Raw genomic sequence first — 12,482 nt, forward strand, 5'->3', positions numbered from 1 at the left:
CTGGATTGAAAATGGGTTTCTATTGTGACTCTCTATTGAAAAAAAAAACGTTTTCATCCTGTAGTAAGATTGTTCCAGTAGATTAAACGTAAACCAGGACAATACAGACAACACTGACCAAAGGCGTGTTTTTTGTAACGTAGAGAACTAGGATAGTGGAATTATTCCATCTCAACAGCTATGTGATGCTCATATCCTCTGATTTATTTTAAAGAAGTGTGCAAAAAAAAAAATAATGTTTTTCCTGCATGCCTCTCGTTGTCACTCAAAATAGCATCCTAGCATCCTGAAAAGGAAAAGCTTTTCAAATGTTTCTGTGTCTTATCTAATTAAGTGAAGATTCAACCTCTGGTTTTGTCAAGTTTGAGTATTTTTTACTTAAATCAGGGATGGGCAACTGGCGGCCGGCCCCTCTTTTGAAGGCCCTTGGATCGTCCCTCCCCCCTCTAGACTTGTCATCATGATCGAATTACTGCCAGGGGGGGGGGCATTTCTTTAGTTAGTCAGTCTCACTCAGATATCATGTTAAAAACTGCAAACATTTCTCTCCACCCTATTTCAACATATGTAGAATTGCAGGAAGTGAGCTAATTTTTCTCTCGGGCCCATGGCAAAATGAGGGGCAATTTTTTGTGTGGCCCCCACCCTTATCAAAGTTGTCCATCCATGACCTAGGTGGATGATTGGAATAAAAAATAAGGTTTCCTGTTTCACCCTTGTTTGCCGAGTTCTTGGTTAAAGACTGCAATGTAGTTGGCTATACGAAGCTCTGTTCATTCTGTGAAGCTTTAGGGGTTAAATCCTTCGTTCTGGTTGTTCTCGTACTGTAATCTCAAAACTAAAAATATGCAGTCTTGTATTTTCATGTTATGTCCAATAAATTAGTCAAGGATCTCACACTGAACCAAGAGTGTAATAATTTTTTAAAAAATGTGTCTAATATGGAAGTTGGCGGGAAAATCTATAAGGTATTTACATATGAAACGCCGATGTGAGCATCGTAAACGCATCCCATTAAGTAATATCCCATTTAACACAGACCCAATTAGCCTTCCAGTTCATAAGAGTCACTGTGAGTGCCTAAAATGGATTGGCTGATTGATTGAACTTTATTAGTCATGTTAAAATCATGAGTGTGTAAGTGTTTTAGTGGATGTGATGTGATATAGTCAGTCCCATGGAATATTAATCTCAAAATATTAAATCCTTTTTGAAATGAAATATTACCCATCCCGCTCTCACCACTTTAAATATTGTTTAAAAAAAATAATCCTTCTACCAGTTTACAACGTAAATTGACGATAACGCTACTTGGAACCAGTTTGCCAGGATGTATCTGGCAAATGTTTTAGAACCATATTTTCTCCTTGATTTAATGATTGTACTACGTTATCACACATATCGTTATACCCAGATAGATCCTGGGAAATGGCTGTAATAGCGTTATTGTGAAGTCAATTCACATTGTAAACTGAGTAAAAGGATATTTTTTTTTAACCAATATTTTGTTAGTGACCTAAAAAAAAAAGACCTATCTTAAACTGGCTGTTTTCTGGTTATCTGAGCAGACAACAACAACTAAAATATGATATCTTGATGATATCGTGTCTCTACTTGGTTGTAATCTGGTTATGTGACGTCTTCAACCAGGAAAACAGTTTAAAACCAGAAAATGTCTTCACTATAACGTTGCGTGCCACATTTTACCCATTGGGATGATCAACTGTAAATCAGAGTGAGAATATATGAAAGGAAAGTACATATTTTCACCCAATGTCACCTTTCAAGACGCAGCTGTTATGTGAGTTGAAATAATCAGTCAGTAGAATGGAATTCCTTTGTTTGATGTCCTAAACCTACTATAGGACTAAATGGGTGTTATGTGCATGTTTGTGTATAATTTTTTTGAGGGGGGTTGTTCAATGCATACTGTTGATATTCATGTTTTGCCAATGTGAGGAGAATACATATTTCAGTGAATTGCAGGGGGTTGTTTGAAATTTTTATTGTTAAAACCAAAAAAAAAAGATAAGAAAAGTTATGAAAATGAAGATTGTAAATGAAGATGTTCGGGGCATCAGCCATTAAAGATTGATGATGACATTGTTGTTGCCTTGCTTTTTTTCTGTTGAGTGACAAGCATACAATGGTCAATTTATTAATAATTAAAACATTTAAAAATGAAAACAATTGTTAGGTATTTTTCTTAAAACTGCATTGTTGGCTAAGGGCTTGTAAAGTAAGCTGTAAGGTTGTATTCGGTGCATGTGACAAATACAATTGGATTTGATTTGATTGTGAATGTGTTAATGGTTCTAGTATTTTCCATGATCATTCTTGATACTATAGAAGTTGCCCATATCCACAGATCTAGGATCAGATTCCCCAACCCCCAAAATCCTAACCCTAACCATTAGGGCACACCCCAGGGGTACATGCAATGCCGTCGAGGGTACAACCAATTAAAATGTGATTCACATTTAAAAAATGTCAAAAATTATTCACTTTTTAAGTGCATTTTTTTTATTGACGTTTTCAAACAGTACATTTATATTTCCCACGGGGCTATACATTTGGGTGAGTTTTTTCTCTCGCCTGAGTAGCCTCGTTTCACTACCATAAAATGAAACCATCTAGTGTTCAGCGAAATAACAACACAATGTCAAATACAGGTAGCCTAGTCAAATAATTAACATCCAATCACATTAAGCGTTACTCATCCAATCACATTAAGCATTACTCTCTCTAGGGAAACCTTCACTCTTGCTCAGACATTTAGAAACAAAACAGGACATTTTGAAAAATAAACCACGGGAGTTTTTGGAGCGAGAATTAAGACGACTTTCGAGTATTAAGACATGTATAAAAGCAACAGGTACCATTAATAAGAAGGTGCTAGAAGCGTCTTATATGGTGAGCTACCGAGTGGCTGGGACAGGCAAGTCCCATACTATTGTGGAGAACTTAATTCTTCCTGCTGCTGCGGATATGGTTGGGACAATGCTGGGGGAAAAGGCCCAAAAAGACTACAGACAATGCCTTCATCAAACAAGACTGTTTCACGACGCATCAGTGACATGGCAGGAGATGTTTTGAAACAATTACTGCTTGGCATACTTGCCAATTAATTATATACGTTACAGCTGGATGAGTCAACAGATGTGGGCCTGGCACAGCTCCTGGTATATGTCCGTTATGTTTATGGGGGGTCAATTAAGGAAGACATCCTCTTCTGCAAACCACTGGAAACCAGGACAACAGGAGAGGATATTTTGAAAGTACTGAAAAGCTTTGTGACATCAAATGGACTTTGGTGCTCAACATGTGTTGGTGTCTGTACTGATGGCGCAAAAGCCATGACAGGGAGACATAGTGGAGTGGTAACACATGTGCAAGCAGTTGCTCCCGACGCCACTTGGGTTCACTGCAGCATCCACCGAGAGGCTCTTGGGTTCACTGCAGCATCCACCGAGAGGCTCTTGGGTTCACTGCAGCATCCACCGAGAGGCTCTTGGGTTCACTGCAGCATCCACCGAGAGGCTCTTGGGTTCACTGCAGCATCCACCGAGAGGCTCTTGGGTTCACTGCAGCATCCACCGCTCTTGGGTTCACTGCAGCATCCACCGAGAGGCTCTTGGGTTCACTGCAGCATCCACCGAGAGGCTCTTGGGTTCACTGCAGCATCCACCGAGAGGCTCTTGGGTTCACTGCAGCATCCACCGAGAGGCTCTTGGGTTCACTGCAGCATCCACCGAGAGGCTCTTGGGTTCACTGCAGCATCCACCGAGAGGCTCTTGGGTTCACTGCAGTATCCACCGAGAGGCTCTTGGGTTCACTGCAGCATCCACCGAGAGGCTCTTGCTCCCAAAGGAATGCCTGATAGCTTGAAAGAAGTTTTGGACAATACAGTGAAAATGGTTAACTTTGTTAAAACAAGGCCCCTGAACTCTCGTGTATTTTCTGCACTATGCAATGATAAGGGCAGCGACTATGTAACGCTTTTACAACATACAGAAGTGTGCTGGTTATCAAGGGGCAAAGTATTGACACGTTTTTTTAAATTGAGAGACGAGCTTGTTAACTGACCATAATTTTCACTTGTCTGACCGCTGGCATGATGATGAGTTTCTCACACGACTGGCCTATCTGAGTGATGTTTTTTCTCACCTGATTGATCTGAATCTAAGATTACAGGGACTCTCTGCAACTATATTCAATGTGCTGGACAAAATTGAGGCTATGATTTAGAAGTTGGAGCTCTTTTTGGTCTGCATTAACAAGGACAACACACAGGTCTTTCCATTGTATGATTTTTGGTGTGCAAATGAACTCAAGCTTACAGACAATGCCAAACATGAAACAAAGCACTTGAGTGAGCTGGGTGCGCAATTACGCAGGTACTTTCCCGAAACGGACGACACAAACAGCTGGATTCGTTATCACTTTTATGCCCTGCCTCCAGTCCACTTACTGATATCTGAACAAGAGAGCCTCATCGAAATTGCAACAAACGGTTCTGTGAAAATTGAATGTAATCAGAAGCCACTGCCAGATTTATGGATTGGGCTGCGCTCAGAGTATCCTGCCTTGGCAAAACACGCTGTTAAGACACTGATGCCCTTTGTAACCACGTACCTATGTGAGAGTGGATTCCCGGCCCTCACTAGCATGAAAACTAAATACAGGCACAAACTGTGTGTGGAAAATGATTTAAGACTGAGACTCTCTCCAATATAACCCAACATTGCAGAGTTGTGTGCATCCTTCCAGGCACACCTTTCTCATTAACCTGTGGTGAGTTATTCACAGTGTTTGATGAACAAATAAGGTCTTATATGTAAGATGGTTAAATAAAGAGCAAAATCATTGATTATTATTATATTATTATTTGTTCCCTGGTCCTATAAGAGCTCTTTGTCACTTCCCACGAGCTGGGTTGTGACAAAAACTCACACTCATTCTTATGTTTAATAAATATATTGTATAGTGTGTGTGTGTGTGTGTGTGTGGCAGGCTTACAATGATGGCAAAAACAACATTTGAGAGTGCACTGACCCTGGTGCTCGAGGGGGTACAGCTGACCCTGGTGCTAGAGGGGGTACAGCTGACCCTGGTGCTAGAGGGGGTACAGCTGACCCTGGTGCTAGAGGGGGTACACAGCTGGAAGTTGAATGTTTGAAGGGGTACGGGACTATAAAAAGTTTGGGAACCACTGCATTAGGACAATAAAACAAATCTGACCCTGGAGCAATGGTTAGGGGGCAACTTCTACACCTAGCTCAGAGAAGTGGGACCGTCATTCCCCTTTACCCCTTGGCGGCAGGTAGCCTAGTGGTTAGAGCGTAGGGGCGGCAGGTAGCCTAGTGGTTAGAGTGGAGGGGCGGCAGGTAGCCTAGTGGTTAGAGTGTAGGGGCGGCAGGTAGCCTAGTGGTTAGAGTGTAGGGGCGGCAGGTAGCCTAGTGGTTAGAGTGTAGGGGCGGCAGGTAGCCTAGTGGTTAGAGTGTAGGGGCGGCAGGTAGCCTAGTGGTTAGAGTGTAGGGGCGGCAGGTAGCCTAGTGGTTAGAGTGTAGGGGCGGCAGGTAGCCTAGAGGTTAGAGTGGAGGGGCGGCAGGTAGCCTAGTGGTTAGAGTGGAGGGGCGGCAGGTAGCCTAGTGGTTAGAGTGTAGGGGCGGCAGGTAGCCTAGTGGTTAGAGTGTAGGGGCGGCAGGTAGCCTAGTGGTTAGAGTGTAGGGGGCAGGTAGCCTAGTGGTTAGAGTGTAGGGGCGGCAGGTAGCCTAGTTGTTAGAGTGTAGGGGCGGTGGTTAGGTAGCCTAGTGGTTAGAGTGTAGGGGCGGCAGGTAGCCTAGTGGTTAGAGTGTAGGGGGCAGGTAGCCTAGTGGTTAGAGTGTAGGGGCGGCAGGTAGCCTAGTGGTTAGAGTGTAGGGGCGGCAGGTAGCCTAGTGGTTAGAGTGTAGGGGCGGCAGGTAGCCTAGTGGTTAGAGTGTAGGGGCGGCAGGTAGCTTAGTTGTTAGAGTGTAGGGGCGGCAGGTAGCCTAGTGGTTAGAGTGTAGGGGCGGCAGGTAGCCTAGTGGTTAGAGTGTAGGGGCGGCAGGTAGCCTAGTGGTTAGAGTGTAGGGGCAGCAGGTAGCCTAGTGGTTAGAGTGTAGGGGCGGCAGGTAGGCTAGTGGTTAGAGTGTAGGGGCGGCAGGTAGCCTAGTGGTTAGAGTGGAGGGGCGGCAGGTAGCCTAGTGGTTAGAGTGTAGGGGCGGCAGGTAGCCTAGTGGTTAGGGGGGGGCAGGTAGCCTAGTGGTTAGAGTGTAGGGGCGGCAGGTAGCCTAGTTGTTAGAGTGTAGGGGCGGCAGGTAGCCTAGTGGTTAGAGCGTAGGGGCGGCAGGTAGCCTAGTGGTTAGAGTGTAGGGGCGGCAGGTAGCCTAGTGGTTAGAGTGTAGGGGCGGCAGGTAGCCTAGTGGTTAGAGTGTAGGGGCGGCAGGTAGCCTAGTGGTTAGAGTGGAGGGGCGGCAGGTAGCCTAGTGGTTAGAGTGTAGGGGAGGCAGGTAGCCTAGTGGTTAGAGTGGAGGGGCGGCAGGTAGCCTAGTGGTTAGAGTGTAGGGGAGGCAGGTAGCCTAGTGGTTAGAGTGTAGGGGCGGCAGGTAGCCTAGTGGTTAGAGCGTTGGGCCAGCAACCAAAAGGTTGGTGAATGGAATCCCTGAGCTGACAAGGTAAAAATCTGTCACTCTGCCCCTGAACAATGCAGTTAACCCACCGTTCCTAAGCCGTCATTGTAAATAAGAATTTGTTCTTAACTGACTCGCCTTGTTAAATAAAGGTTAACAAAATACACTCCAGCTCCTGAAGACGATGTCTCTATCAGAAGGTGTCAGAATAACTAGGAGCATTTGATGCAGTGCATTTCCTCAACCCCTCACCCTCCTCATTATCACAAGTGTAAAAGCACTTCCCAACATAAATATGGTCACATTTTCAATTTCACCTATGAGTAATGACAAGAGAAGTAAAGGAATCGTTTCTTAAAGTTTCCCCAGTTGATTGTTTTTCTTGGCAGAACTAACCAGGTTTATATTAGATAATATTATATATAATATAATATATTGCTCCTTTAAAAAAAACTAAACTTATGAGGTATCCAGACACCCTGTAAAAAAAAAAGGTGCTAGTCTTATTGGATGAAACTCAATTCCCTACTCCTCCCACACTACTTTGCCTGACACTTCCCCCATATCTTCAGGTATACTCCAGGGCACGGTGCAGTCTATAGTCATGGGGACACCAAGGCAGATGGAGGCCTCTCTCTGCCCTCTATAAGAATAGCCTCCCTGTCCCAAGGGTTAGGTAGTCAAGGGAGTGGGGAGGAGGCATAGCCAATTAAGTATTTCTTTCTCTCTCTTGTTTCTTCCCTCTCTCTTCACAGGTCATCATTCTGTAAGAGGCTTACATTCTGTACAGTACATCATGCAATCATGTGTCACACACGCAGACACACAGTTTTGTATTGCTATCCTTGTGGGGGACCAAATAATAATCCCATCCAGAATCATATTTTCCCAAACCCCTAACTCTAAATCTCACCCTAACCCTAACCTTAACCTCACCACAACCCTATGCCTAACCTTAACCCCTGACCCTAACCCCTAACTCTAAATCTCACCCTAACCCTAACCTCACCACAACCCTATGCCTAACCCTAACCCCTGACCCTAACCCCTAACCCAAAACCTATCCCTTACCCTTACCCTAACCCTAACCTTAACCTCACCACAACCCTATGCCTAACCTTAACCCCTAACCTTAACTCCTAAACTTAATTCTAACACCAACTCTAATTGTAAACCTGACCCTAAACTTAACCTCCCCACTTGTCTGAATTTTCCTTGTTTTACTGTCCTTGTGAGGACTTTTAGTACCATAAGGATAGTTAAGATAAAACACACACACACACACACACACACACACACACACACACACACACACACACACACACACACACACACACACACACACACACACACACACACACACACACACACACTGTCTATGCTCCAGGCCCTTCTGCTGCAGAGCATCGTGGGGGGATGGGTGTGACATGGTGGGTGTAAAATGGGGAGGGGGGGAGGTGTACCCTAGTTCACCTAGCCCAGTGCAGGCGTCACATTGTAATGGCGTTAATCCTTTTGACAAGTGCATTTAAGAGGTGTTGCTGTCACTTTTCACGCATACCTATGGTTTCCGCCCTCTGCAGCTGCAGCCCAGTCTTAAATAACATGTCTTTGTTTGAGATTTAACTATATATGACTGGGGCCACTCAAGAAGAATTCTAGTGTTTGGTCAAAAATAAAATTGGATTATAAATTTTACAGCTCCTCGTGGATTACAGTGTCACCACTGGCGCTTTGATTTCACTACTCCTATTTTATTTATCCGTTATTTTACCAGGTAAGTTGACTGAGAACACGTTCTCATTTGCAGCAACGACCTGGGGAATAGTTACAGGGGGAGAGGAGGGGGATGAATGAGCCAATTGTAAACTGGGGATTATTAGGTGGCCGTGATGGTTTGAGGGCCAGATTGGGAATTTAGCCAGGACACCGGGGTTAACACCCCTACTCTTACGATAAGTGCCATGGGATCTTTAATGACCTCAGAGAGTCAGGACACTAGTTTAAAGTCCCATCCGAAAGACGGCACCCTACACAGGGCAGTGTCCCCAATCACTGCCCTGGAGCATTGGGATAATGTTTTAGACCAGAGGAAAGAGTGCCTCCTACTGGCCCTCCAACACCTATAGTGGGTTGTGTTGCTTAGTTTGGGCCCTGACACTCCATAGCCTATAGTGGGTTGTGTTGCTTAGTTTGGGCCCTGACACTCCATAGCCTATAGTGGGTTGTGTTGCTTAGTTTGGGCCCTGACACTCCATAGCCTATAGTGGGTTGTGTTGCTTAGTTTGGGCCCTGACACTCCATAGCCTATAGTGGGTTGTGTTGCTTAGTTTGGGCCCTGACACTCCATAGCCTATAGTGGGTTGTGTTGCTTAGTTTGGGCCCTGACACTCCATAGCCTATAGTGGGTTGTGTTGCTTAGTTTGGGCCCTGACACTCCATAGCCTATAGTGGGTTGTGTTGCTTAGTTTGGGCCCTGACACTCCATAGCCTATAGTGGGTTGTGTTGCTTAGTTTGGGCCCTGACACTCCATAGCCTATAGTGGGTTGTGTTGCTTAGTTTGGGCCCTGACACTCCATAGCCTATAGTGGGTTGTGTTGCTTAGTTTGGGCCCTGACACTCCATAGCCTATAGTGGGTTGTGTTGCTTAGTTTGGGCCCTGACACTCCATAGCCTATAGTGGGTTGTGTTGCTTAGTTTGGGCCCCTGACACTCCATAGCCTATAGTGGGTTGTGTTGCTTAGTTTGGGCCCTGACACTCCATAGCCTATAGTGGGTTGTGTTGCTTAGTTTGGGCCCTGACACTCCATAGCCTATAGTGGGTTGTGTTGCTTAGTTTGGGCCCTGACACTCCATAGCCTATAGTGGGTTGTGTTGCTTAGTTTGGGCCCTGACACTCCAGCCTATAGTGGGTTGTGTTGCTTAGTTTGGGCCCTGACACTCCATAGCCTATAGTGGGTTGTGTTGCTTAGTTTGGGCCCTGACACTCCATAGCCTATAGTGGGTTGTGTTGCTTAGTTTGGGCCCTGACACTCCATAGCCTATAGTGGGTTGTGTTGCTTAGTTTGGGCCCTGACACTCCATAGCCTATAGTGGGTTGTGTTGCTTAGTTTGGGCCCTGACACTCCATAGCCTATAGTGGGTTGTGTTGCTTAGTTTGGGCCCTGACACTCCATAGCCTATAGTGGGTTGTGTTGCTTAGTTTGGGCCCTGACACTCCATAGCCTATAGTGGGTTGTGTTACTTAGTTTGGGCCCTGACACTCCATAGCCTATAGTGGGTTGTGTTGCTTAGTTTGGGCCCTGACACTCCATAGCCTATAGTGGGTTGTGTTTGGGCCCTGACACTCCATTAGTTTGGGCCCTGACACTCCATAGCCTATAGTGGGTTGTGTTACTTAGTTTGGGCCCTGACACTCCATAGCCTATAGTGGGTTGTGTTGCTTAGTTTGGGCCCTGACACTCCATAGCCTATAGTGGGTTGTGTTGCTTAGTTTGGGCCCTGACACTCCATAGCCTATAGTGGGTTGTGTTGCTTAGTTTGGGCCCTGCCACTCCATAGCCTATAGTGGGTTGTGTTGCTTAGTTTGGGCCCTGACACTCCATAGCCTATAGTGGGTTGTGTTGCTTAGTTTGGGCCCTGACACTCCATAGCCTATAGTGGGTTGTGTTGCTTAGTTTGGGCCCTGACACTCCATAGCCTATAGTGGGTTGTGTTGCTTAGTTTGGGCCCTGACACTCCATAGCCTATAGTGGGTTGTGTTGCTTAGTTTGGGCCCTGACACTCCATAGCCTATAGTGGGTTGTGTTGCTTAGTTTGGGCCCTGACACTCCATAGCCTATAGTGGGTTGTGTTGCTTAGTTTGGGCCCTGACACTCCATAGCCTATAGTGGGTTGTGTTACTTAGTTTGGGCCCTGACACTCCATAGCCTATAGTGGGTTGTGTTGCTTAGTTTGGGCCCTGACACTCCATAGCCTATAGTGGGTTGTGTTGCTTAGTTTGGGCCCTGACACTCCATAGCCTATAGTGGGTTGTGTTGCTTAGTTTGGGCCCTGACACTCCATAGCCTATAGTGGGTTGTGTTGCTTAGTTTGGGCCCTGACACTCCATAGCCTATAGTGGGTTGTGTTGCTTAGTTTGGGCCCTGACACTCCATAGCCTATAGTGATTATGGCTTATTGAACTGGAGAGTAGATGTCAGAATATAACCTGCAAACAGCAGAACACCATGATTGATTAACTCATCATCATCGTCATCGTTATAAGGGCTGACATGCTCTTGAAAATGTACATAAATGATGACCATTTCACCATTTTGAACGAAACACAAACACAGCAACGCATCCCGAAGGATTCATTTTTCCCTCATCTCTCTGGGTACACCCCCTTCCTGTCATGGTACTGCCCAGTTACTGACCAAATCGTGAGTAATGCGTCAGGCCACATTTCCTGCTCGACACTCCCTGATTGGTCTCTGTGTCCACTGTCCATCATGATCACACCAAATTCAAACGAGGGGGGGGGGGGAGTCTGATTTGAAAGTGACTCAGTCAATTTGGGCCGATTCTTTCTTCTGTCTCTCTCCTCTCTTCTCCTCTCCACAAGATACACTTTTCCCAAGGGGAGAACCCTACGCCCTCCGTCTCATAGCAACCAAAACACTGAGGAATCTTGTCACTTCAATCCTCTTTCTGAAGTGTCATGAATTAATGTCCCATGCAGTAAAGTACAGTGAAATACCTTTCTTCCCAGCTCCAAACACCAACAGTACAGTAATCAATATCAATGTAGTTCTAAAAATAGCGTAATGTAGAACAAAAACACACAATAAATAAAAATAGTAAGTAAGAAGAACATGAGAAAGTAAGAAGCTGTACACAGGGTTAGTTTCAGTACCATATTTACAATGTGCAGGGATACTGGAGTGTTGGAGGTAGATATGTATAGGGGTAAGGTGACTAGTCATCAGGATATGAGATAAAACAGAGTAGGGGGCTTAAATTAGGATTGTATGTTAATTAAGAATGTGTGTGGGTTAGGGTTAGTCAGTATAAATGTGTGTGCATGGTATGTGTGTGTGAGTGTGTAGAGTCCTGTGAGTGGGTAGATTCCTGTGAGTGGGTAGAGAGTCCTGTGAGTGTGTAGAGTCCTGTCAGTGTGTAGAGTCCTGTCAGTGTGTAGAGTCCTGTGAGTGGGTAGAGTCCTGTGAGTGGGTAGAGTCCTGTCAGTGTGTAGAATCCTGTCAGTGGGTAGAGTCCTGTGAGTGGGTAGAGTCCTGTCAGTGGGTAGAGTCATGTGAGTGTGTAGAGTCCTCTGAGTGTGTAGAGTCCTGTCAGTGGGTAGAGTCCTGTGAGTGTGTAGAGTCCTGTCAGTGTGGAGAGTCCTGTCAGTGGGTAGATTCCTGTGAGTATGTAGAGTCCTGTGAGTATGTAGAGTCCTGTGAGTGTGTAGAGTCCTCTGAGTGTGTAGAGTCCTGTCAGTGTGTAGAGTCCTGTCAGTGTGTAGAGTCCTCTGAGTGTGTAGAGTCCTGTCAGTGGGTAGAGTCTTGTGAGTGGTTAGAGTCCTGTAAGTGTGTAGAGTCCTGTGAGTGGGTAGAGTCCTGTCAGTGTGTAGAGTCCTGTCAGTGTGGAGAGTCCTGTCAGTGGGTAGATTCCTGTGAGTATGTAGAGTCCTGTCAGTGTGTAGAGTCCTGTCAGTGTGTAGAGTCCTGTCAGTGGGTAGAATCCTGTCAGTGTGTAGAGTCCTGTCAGTGTGTAGAGTCCTGTGAGTGGGTAGATTCCTGTGAGTATGTAGAATCCTGTCAATGTGTAGAGTCCTGTCAGTGTGT

The 12,482-nt window shown here is 45.5% G+C and overlaps 1 protein-coding gene and 1 long non-coding RNA gene across 4 annotated transcripts in view; both read left to right on the top strand.

The window, feature by feature from the left end:
• The window catches only part of LOC118371764 (RNA-binding protein with multiple splicing-like), a 75,835-nt gene extending 73,734 nt beyond the window's left edge, over positions 1-2,101 (top strand). For both annotated transcript variants that reach the window (XM_052459255.1, XM_052459254.1), the window contains one exon: positions 1-2,101. This exon is cut by the window's left edge and continues 2,162 nt beyond it. The gene's annotated coding sequence lies outside the window, so the exon portion shown is untranslated.
• A 3,164-nt stretch (positions 2,102-5,265) lies between these two features.
• Positions 5,266-6,242, top strand: LOC127906886 (uncharacterized). Of its 2 annotated transcripts, XR_008063038.1 has the most exons (4): positions 5,266-5,579; positions 5,612-5,707; positions 6,028-6,091; positions 6,188-6,231. It is a non-coding gene; the product is annotated as an uncharacterized LOC127906886 (long non-coding RNA). The 2 variants fall into 2 exon arrangements; XR_008063037.1 differs by having other exon boundaries at positions 6,028-6,242.
• The last annotated feature ends 6,240 nt before the right edge of the window (positions 6,243-12,482 follow it).

Source organism: Oncorhynchus keta, chromosome 13 (assembly GCF_023373465.1).
Source record: "Oncorhynchus keta strain PuntledgeMale-10-30-2019 chromosome 13, Oket_V2, whole genome shotgun sequence".
NCBI classification, from domain to species: domain Eukaryota; kingdom Metazoa; phylum Chordata; class Actinopteri; order Salmoniformes; family Salmonidae; genus Oncorhynchus; species Oncorhynchus keta.